Raw genomic sequence first — 7,460 nt, forward strand, 5'->3', positions numbered from 1 at the left:
CAAAACACCAAACTTTTTGTTCTTGGTTAAAATATCAAGAACAATGAAGAACATTCATGAAAAACTCAAAAAAATCTCCATGAACATTTTTCACCCAAAGACATCCCAAAACCACTCCAACTTAAGGGAAATAACATATAACCAAACTAGGGCACATAGGGGTTCCAAAAGTTACTTGAAAACACTTTTAACAAGTCAAACAAGAACCCAAAAATCCACCGTTTGGATTTGGCCGAAAATTCCCAAAAAACATGGCACCAAATTTTAGCTCCAATATTCATGCTCATATGAAATACATCTACAACATTTGAGATGGCAAATTTTCTAACAAAATTTACATTCACAGAAGCAAGAATAAAGCTTGTAACATATTACAACATTTAAATCAAAGACTATGAACTACAAAACCCAAAAGGATTCACCAACTACTAGACCTAGGCTCTGATACCACTTGAAGGAAATTTTGTGAAAAACATGTTCATTTAAGCAACATCTATAGCATGCAATTAACAATTAAAAGGCAGAATCATGCTTGTATGCACTTAAAAACAAAACAGTAACCATGAAATTCAAAGCCTAGTAGATTGGTGAACCAAGACTCAACTCAAATCAAAGTGAGTTGAGAAATTTATACCTTTGTAGATTCCTCTTTGCATAAGCAAAGGCTAATCACCCAAGGAGAGGGCCTTCATTCCTTGCTTCTTAGATCCATGGATTTGGATGGAAGAATAGGTTTCTCCAAGTTCCCAAAATTGAGAACCTCTAAGTCTCCACACCAAGGTAAGATGTGAAGAAGAGATGAGTGACCTTGGAGGAGAAAGATTACTAGCTAGTCTCTCCAAGGGTGGCCGGCCTCTTTAGAGAGAAAAGAGAGCTTGTGTTCTCATCCCTTCCCCAAAAGAAAACCTTAAATGAATTTTGGCTATAAAGTCATATTTATACCATTTTTCATTGGAGTGGCAAACTTGTAATTAAAGCAAGTTCACTACCCTTCCTCTAAATGGCCGGCCATAGGGTTCTATTGGGCTTTTTGGGCCTTTGTGAATTAAGTTGTCATACAACTTAAGTTAATGGGCTTGACGTTCAAAGCCTATTAGGCCTTGAGGCCCAAAACTAACCCGTGGTCTTTTAACGAACTTTATTCGTTTGATTAATTAACATATTAATTAATCCTTGCCATAAATAAATAATCAAACCATTTAATTATTCTTACTCATCTCCTTTATTTCTTCAATCTCTACCTTACATGGTGTACGATCCATTAGGTTCCTTTTAGCGAGACAGTGGGCGATTAGAACTCTTTCAAATCGATTGTGAATTGAAACTTACTTTCAATTCTCCCTTTAGTGATTATACACGTTTAGGGCTTCCACAAACCATGAGTGACACCTAGTAGTATGTCATGGTTACCCAAGCTAATCAGAAGAGGTGGAGAACCTATTCAGTTTAGGATTACAATGCAATACGGTCTTTCTCTAATACAATACTCTTGATCACATTGTTTGGTTTGATAGTTTATTCATGTCTACTATCTAATGTGATTCATTTTGCTTATATGATTACTTTGAATGTGATTTGGAACGACTTCCTAAATCTCATTCATACTCTGGCCAGAGATTCTTAATCATATCATAAAGTATTCTCCCTCAAACGGTTTGAAGGTTAGAGATCCCTTGTTGCGCATTCACTTGCCTCCATGGCTAAGTGGCTTAACCCCAACTATGCCGTGGACATCCACGAATGGAGTGACTTTGACATAATCAAAGATAAATGACCTAACCACAAAACAACTATGATGCCTCAGGTGAAAGGACTACTTTGCATTATCCCAACCATGAGTTCTCATGTGACATGAGTATGAGAACTCTTCGTTGATCGTGTTCAGTGAACTCATTCCTTATTGAGCACCTATGTACTTGTCTTGGTGTCAGTCACACCAATGACTCGAGACCAGTCACTCTCACTAAGAGAAGACATAGCACATACTGATCTTAACGGACTGTCAATGCCCAATTGGCAATCCTATGATCAGGAACGTTTAGGATATGTATACAAAAAAGAATGGTCTCATGAATCTAACTTCTTTAAATTACATTCTCCTAATTACATATTCCTTGGACTTATCGTTTAAGCATATAACATTTATATGAGATGGCTTAAAACAATAATCTTTGCCCTTGATATTAAACTAAATTAGTTTAACATGTGAAATGTCCGTAAAGTATCATCATATGATTGGTTTTAGGGCACATTTCCAACAAGATTATGAATGAGATTTAGGAAATCGTTCCAAATCACATTCAAGGTAATCATATAAGTAAAAGAATCACATTGGATAGTAGACATGAATAAACTATCAAACCAAACAATGTGGTCAAGAGTATTGTATTAGAGAAAGACCGTATTGAATTGTAATCCTAAACTGAATTGGGTCACCACCTCTTCTGATTAGCTTGGGTAACCATGACATACTGCTAGGTGTCACTCATGGTTTGTGGAAGCCCTAAACGTGTATAATCACTAAAGGGAGAATTGAAAATAAGTTTCAATTCACAATCGATTTGAAAGAGTTCTAATCGCCCACTACCTCGCTAAAAGGAACCTAATGGATCGTACACCGTGTAAGGTAGAGGTTGAAGAAACAACAAAGATGAGTAAGGATAATTAAATGGTTTAATTATTTATGGCAAGGATGAATTAATATGTTAATTAATCAAACGAATAAAGTTCATTAAAGACCTCGGGTTAGTTTTGGGGCCTAAAGGCCCAATGGGCTTTGAACGTCAAGCCCATTAACTTAAGTTGTATGACAACTTAATGACTAAATATTCACAAAGGCCCAATCAGCCCAATAACATCCTATGGCCGGCCATATTGATAAAGGAGTGGGTTTTGGACTTATTACAAGTTTGCCACTCCAATGAAGGTAGGTATAAATATGACTTTATAGCCTTTTCTTCATTAGGGTTTCTTTTAGAGAAAAGATGAGAACACAATGTCTCTCCCTTTCTCTCTAAGTGGCCGGCCCCCTTGGAGGAGATTAGCTAGCAATTTCTCATCCTCCAAGGTCACTCATCTCTTCTTCAAGTCCTTCCTTGGTGTGGAAAAATTAGAGGTTCTCAATTTTGGGAACTTGGAGAATCCTTTCAACCATCCTCATCCAAGAAATCCATGGATCTAAGAAGCAAGGAATGAAGGTCCTCTCCTTGGGTGATTAGCCTTTGCTTATGCAAAGAGGAATCAACAAAGGTATAAAATCTCTCAACTCACTTTGTTCTTAAGGTGAGTCTTGGTTCATCTTTCTACTAGGCTTTGAATTTCATGGGTACTTTTTTGTTTTGAGTGCATACAAGCATGATTCCGCCTGTAAATGTTAATTGCATGCCATAGATGTTGGTCAAATGAACATGTTTTTCACAAAATTTCCTTCAAGTGGTATCAAGAGCCTAGGTCTAGTAGTTGGTGAATCCTTTTGGGTTTTGTAGTTCATACTCTTTGATTTGAATGTTGTAATTGTTACAAGCTTTATTCTTGCTTCTTTGAATGTAAATTTTGTTAGAAAATTTGCCATCTCAAATGTTGTAGATGTAGTTCATATGAGCATGAATTTTGGAGCTAAAATTTGGTGCCATGTTTTTGGGGAAATTCGGCCAAATCCAAAGGGTGATTTTTTGGGTTCATGTTTGTCTTGTTAAAAGTGTTTTAAAGTGACTTTTGGAACCCCTAAGTACCCTAGGATGTTAACCCCATTTTGAGTAGTGAAAATTTGAGTTTTATTGAGTGAAAATGTTCATGGAACTCTTATGGGTTTTCATGGATGTTCTTCATTGTTCTTGATGTTCTTACCAAGAACAAAAAAGTTTGGTGTTTTGATTCAAAGTTTTTGGTTGATTTCATAAAGTCTTTGTTTTGTGTTGGTTGGTGTGATTTTTTCAAATTTTGAAAAGTGATTGAAATTTGAAATTGTGTTTGAATTTTTGGACATGATTGGTACTTCTATTACACACCAACCCATCACCCACTTGTTCAACTTGCATGACTTTATGACTTTGCTTTTCATCAAAAATCAACACACACACCATCACTCACACTACTCCAAAACCGGCCACCCTACAAGTAGGGTACTTTTGGGGCTTTTATGCAATTACATAAAGTTTTGATACTTTTGTGTATTTGTAGTTTGACCCAAAAGTTTACGTTTTTTATGTAAAGGCCCAAAATCACTAAAGGACAAATTGTTTTGTTCCTTTAATGAAGTTTTTTGAATTTGTTGAAATTTTTTGGGTTCTAGTTGTAATTACATGAAGTAGTGGACTTTTGTGTTTTTACAAAGTGACCTCAAAAGTTTATGTTTTGCAATATAGCCCAAAAAGTTGAGGTTATTGCTTTTCGGCCCAAATCAGGTTGAGAACAAAATGGTTTTGTCTCTTTAAATGAGAATTGGATTTTCATTTCATTTAGCTCCATTTAAATCAATTCTATGGATACAAAAACCAAATGACAATGTTGCATTCAAGTTTAATTAGTTAAAGCGTTAATTAATTAAAGGGTGATTATGAACCTAAGCCTACGATAATTGAGCTATGTGAAAGGCCGTCTCAAATTTGTTTGAACCATGGGAATGTGTAGATTAGATTTTGGTTGTAATTTGATATGATCAAATATTGTAAAAGAGCATAAGCTCTTCTTTACTTTAAAGTAATTTGTTTTGATCAAATGTTGTAAAAGAGCATAAGCTCTTCTTTACTTTCAAGTACTCATTTTCTTGTTTTATTTGATATGCATGAAATTGGAGTAGTTGGGTCCAACGCCCAATAGGAAAAACACGCCTTAATATGATTAAACGCGTAACTAAAATCAATCACCATCCCTAGACCAAGATTCAACACTAGGCTCGTGTTGGATCTAATCAAAGGTTCATAGTCATCCTAAGGCCCTAAGGCAACTATATAGTCCATCAATGAATGCAAACCTTATGTTAGTAGTACCATATACTCTTGCTTTAAAAACCGTTTTACAAGCTTAGTGGGAGTATTATATACTACTAAATCAATCACATGGACCAATAGTTGTAATAGGACCAAATTGTTTTAATAAGATTAAAATGTATGTTTATATGTGATGAGACCTAAAACCCTCAACAAGTGTGAGAGTGCTTTGAACACTCTTTCGTGGCCTTCCACCGTGGTAGGCTCCGATCGTTTGTGACTCGTACACCGACTTCACCCTATCATGGGGGAGTACAAAGTGCGTGCTTACACTCAGGAGGAGTTCTATATGCATACATGATGTTGTGAAGGTAGGCAACGAGAATAGCCAACATCATATCATCGTGAGGTTGTTCTTGAACCCCTACTCGAACTTGCATGGTGGGAATGACTTAACTAAGTGCAATGGAGCCAACATCATATCATTATGAGGCTTCATTCTCTAGAGGCCAAATAAGATGGGTACTTGCAAGAGATGCAAATGAGTAAGCGTACTCTCTCATTATTATTGATGCTAGCCAACATCATATCATTGTGAGGTGGGCTTGGTAATGATGACTCCCATACCCTACTAAGAGTTTCCTCCAAAACTCTCGAATTCCGATGAGGGATATGGAATTTGCTAAAAATAGTGGGTGGTGCTATTTGATTTAAAGACCCGGATCAAATGGCTTAAAATCAATCAATTTATATTCGTAGTGCATTTATTTACCAATATATTTGCAAACGCTATCCAAAACTTGACAAAGAAAATCCTAATGCTTTAGTTTCCGGACTTGGTACCACAATCCCATAGATTGTCTTTAATGGCTTGTATATGTACCTAAGTAGTCTCATCCTCACAATCTTCCTATTGATAATGTATCATTGGAAGAACATGTTAGATAAGTCTATCATAAAGAGGACAACACTTTTAATGTCATAATTCTTCAATTACAAATTGATAAGTAGTCTCATCCTCACAATCTTCCTATTGATAAGTATATTTTTTGAAAAACATGTTCATTTAAGCAACATCTATAGCATGCAATTAACAATTAAAAGGTAGAATCATGCTTGTATGCACTTAAAAACAAAACATTAACCATGAAATTCAAAGCCTAGTAGTTAGGTGAACCAAGACTCAACTCAAATCAAAGTGAGTTGAGAAATTTATACCTTTGTAGATTCCTCTTTGCATAAGCAAAGGCTAATCACCCAAGGTGAGGGACTTCATTCCTTGCTTCTTAGATCCATGGATTTGGATGGAAGAATATGTTTCTCCAAGTTCTCAAAATAGAGAACCTCTAAGTCTCCACACAAAGGTAAGATGTGAAGAAGAGATGAGTGACCTTGGAGGAGAAAGATTACTAGCTAATCCCTCCAAGGGTGGCCGGCCTCTTTAGAGAGAAAAGAGAGCTTGTGTTCTCATCCTTTCCCCAAAAGAAAACCCTTAATGAATTTTGGCTATAAAGTCATATTTATACCTTTTTTCATTGGAGTGGCAAACTTGTAATTAAAGCAAGTTCACTACCCTTCCTCTAAATGGCTGGCCATAGGGTTCTATTGGGCTTTTTGGGCCTTTGTGAATTAAGTTGTCATACAACTTAAGTTAATGGGCTTGACATTCGAAGCCCATTGGGCCTTGAGGCCCAAAACTAACCCGTGGTCTTTTAACGAACTTTATTCGTTTGATTAATTAACATATTAATTAATCCTTGCCATAAATAAATAATCAAACATTTAATTATTCTTACTCATCTCCTTTGTTTCTTCAATCCCTACCTTACACGGTGTACGATCCATTAGGTTCATTTTAGAGAGGCGGTGGGCGATTAGAACTCTTTCAAATCGATTGTGAATTGAAACTTACTTTCAATTCTCCTTTTAGTGATTATACACGTTTAGGGCTTCCACAAACCATGAGTGACACCTATCAGTATGTCATGGTTACCCAAGCTAATCAGAAGAGGTGGAGAACCTATTCAGTTTACGATTACAATGCAATACGGTCTTTCTCTAATACAATACTCTTGATCACATTGTTTGGTTTGATAGTTTATTCATGTCTACTATCTAGTGTGATTCATTTTACTTATATGATTACTTTGAATGTGATTTGGAACGACTTCCTAAATCTCATTCATACTTTGGCCAGAGATTCTTAATCATATCATAGAGTATTCTCCCTCAAACGGTTTGAAGGTTAGAGATCCCTTGTTGCGCATTCACTTGCCTCCATGGCTAAGTGGCTTAACCCCAACTATACTGTGGACACCCGCGAATGGAGTGACTTTGACATAATCAAAGATCAAGGACCTAACCACAAAACAACTATGATGCCTCAGGTCAAAGGACTACTTTGCATTATCCAACCATGAGTTCTCATGTGACATGAGTATGAGAACTCTTCGTTGATCGTGTTCAGTGAACTGATTCCTTATTGAGCACCTACGTACTTGTCTTGGTGTCAGTCACACCAATTACTCGAGA

The sequence above is a fragment of the Malus sylvestris genome, chromosome 10 (genome assembly GCF_916048215.2).
Source record: "Malus sylvestris chromosome 10, drMalSylv7.2, whole genome shotgun sequence".
Classification (NCBI taxonomy): domain Eukaryota; kingdom Viridiplantae; phylum Streptophyta; class Magnoliopsida; order Rosales; family Rosaceae; genus Malus; species Malus sylvestris.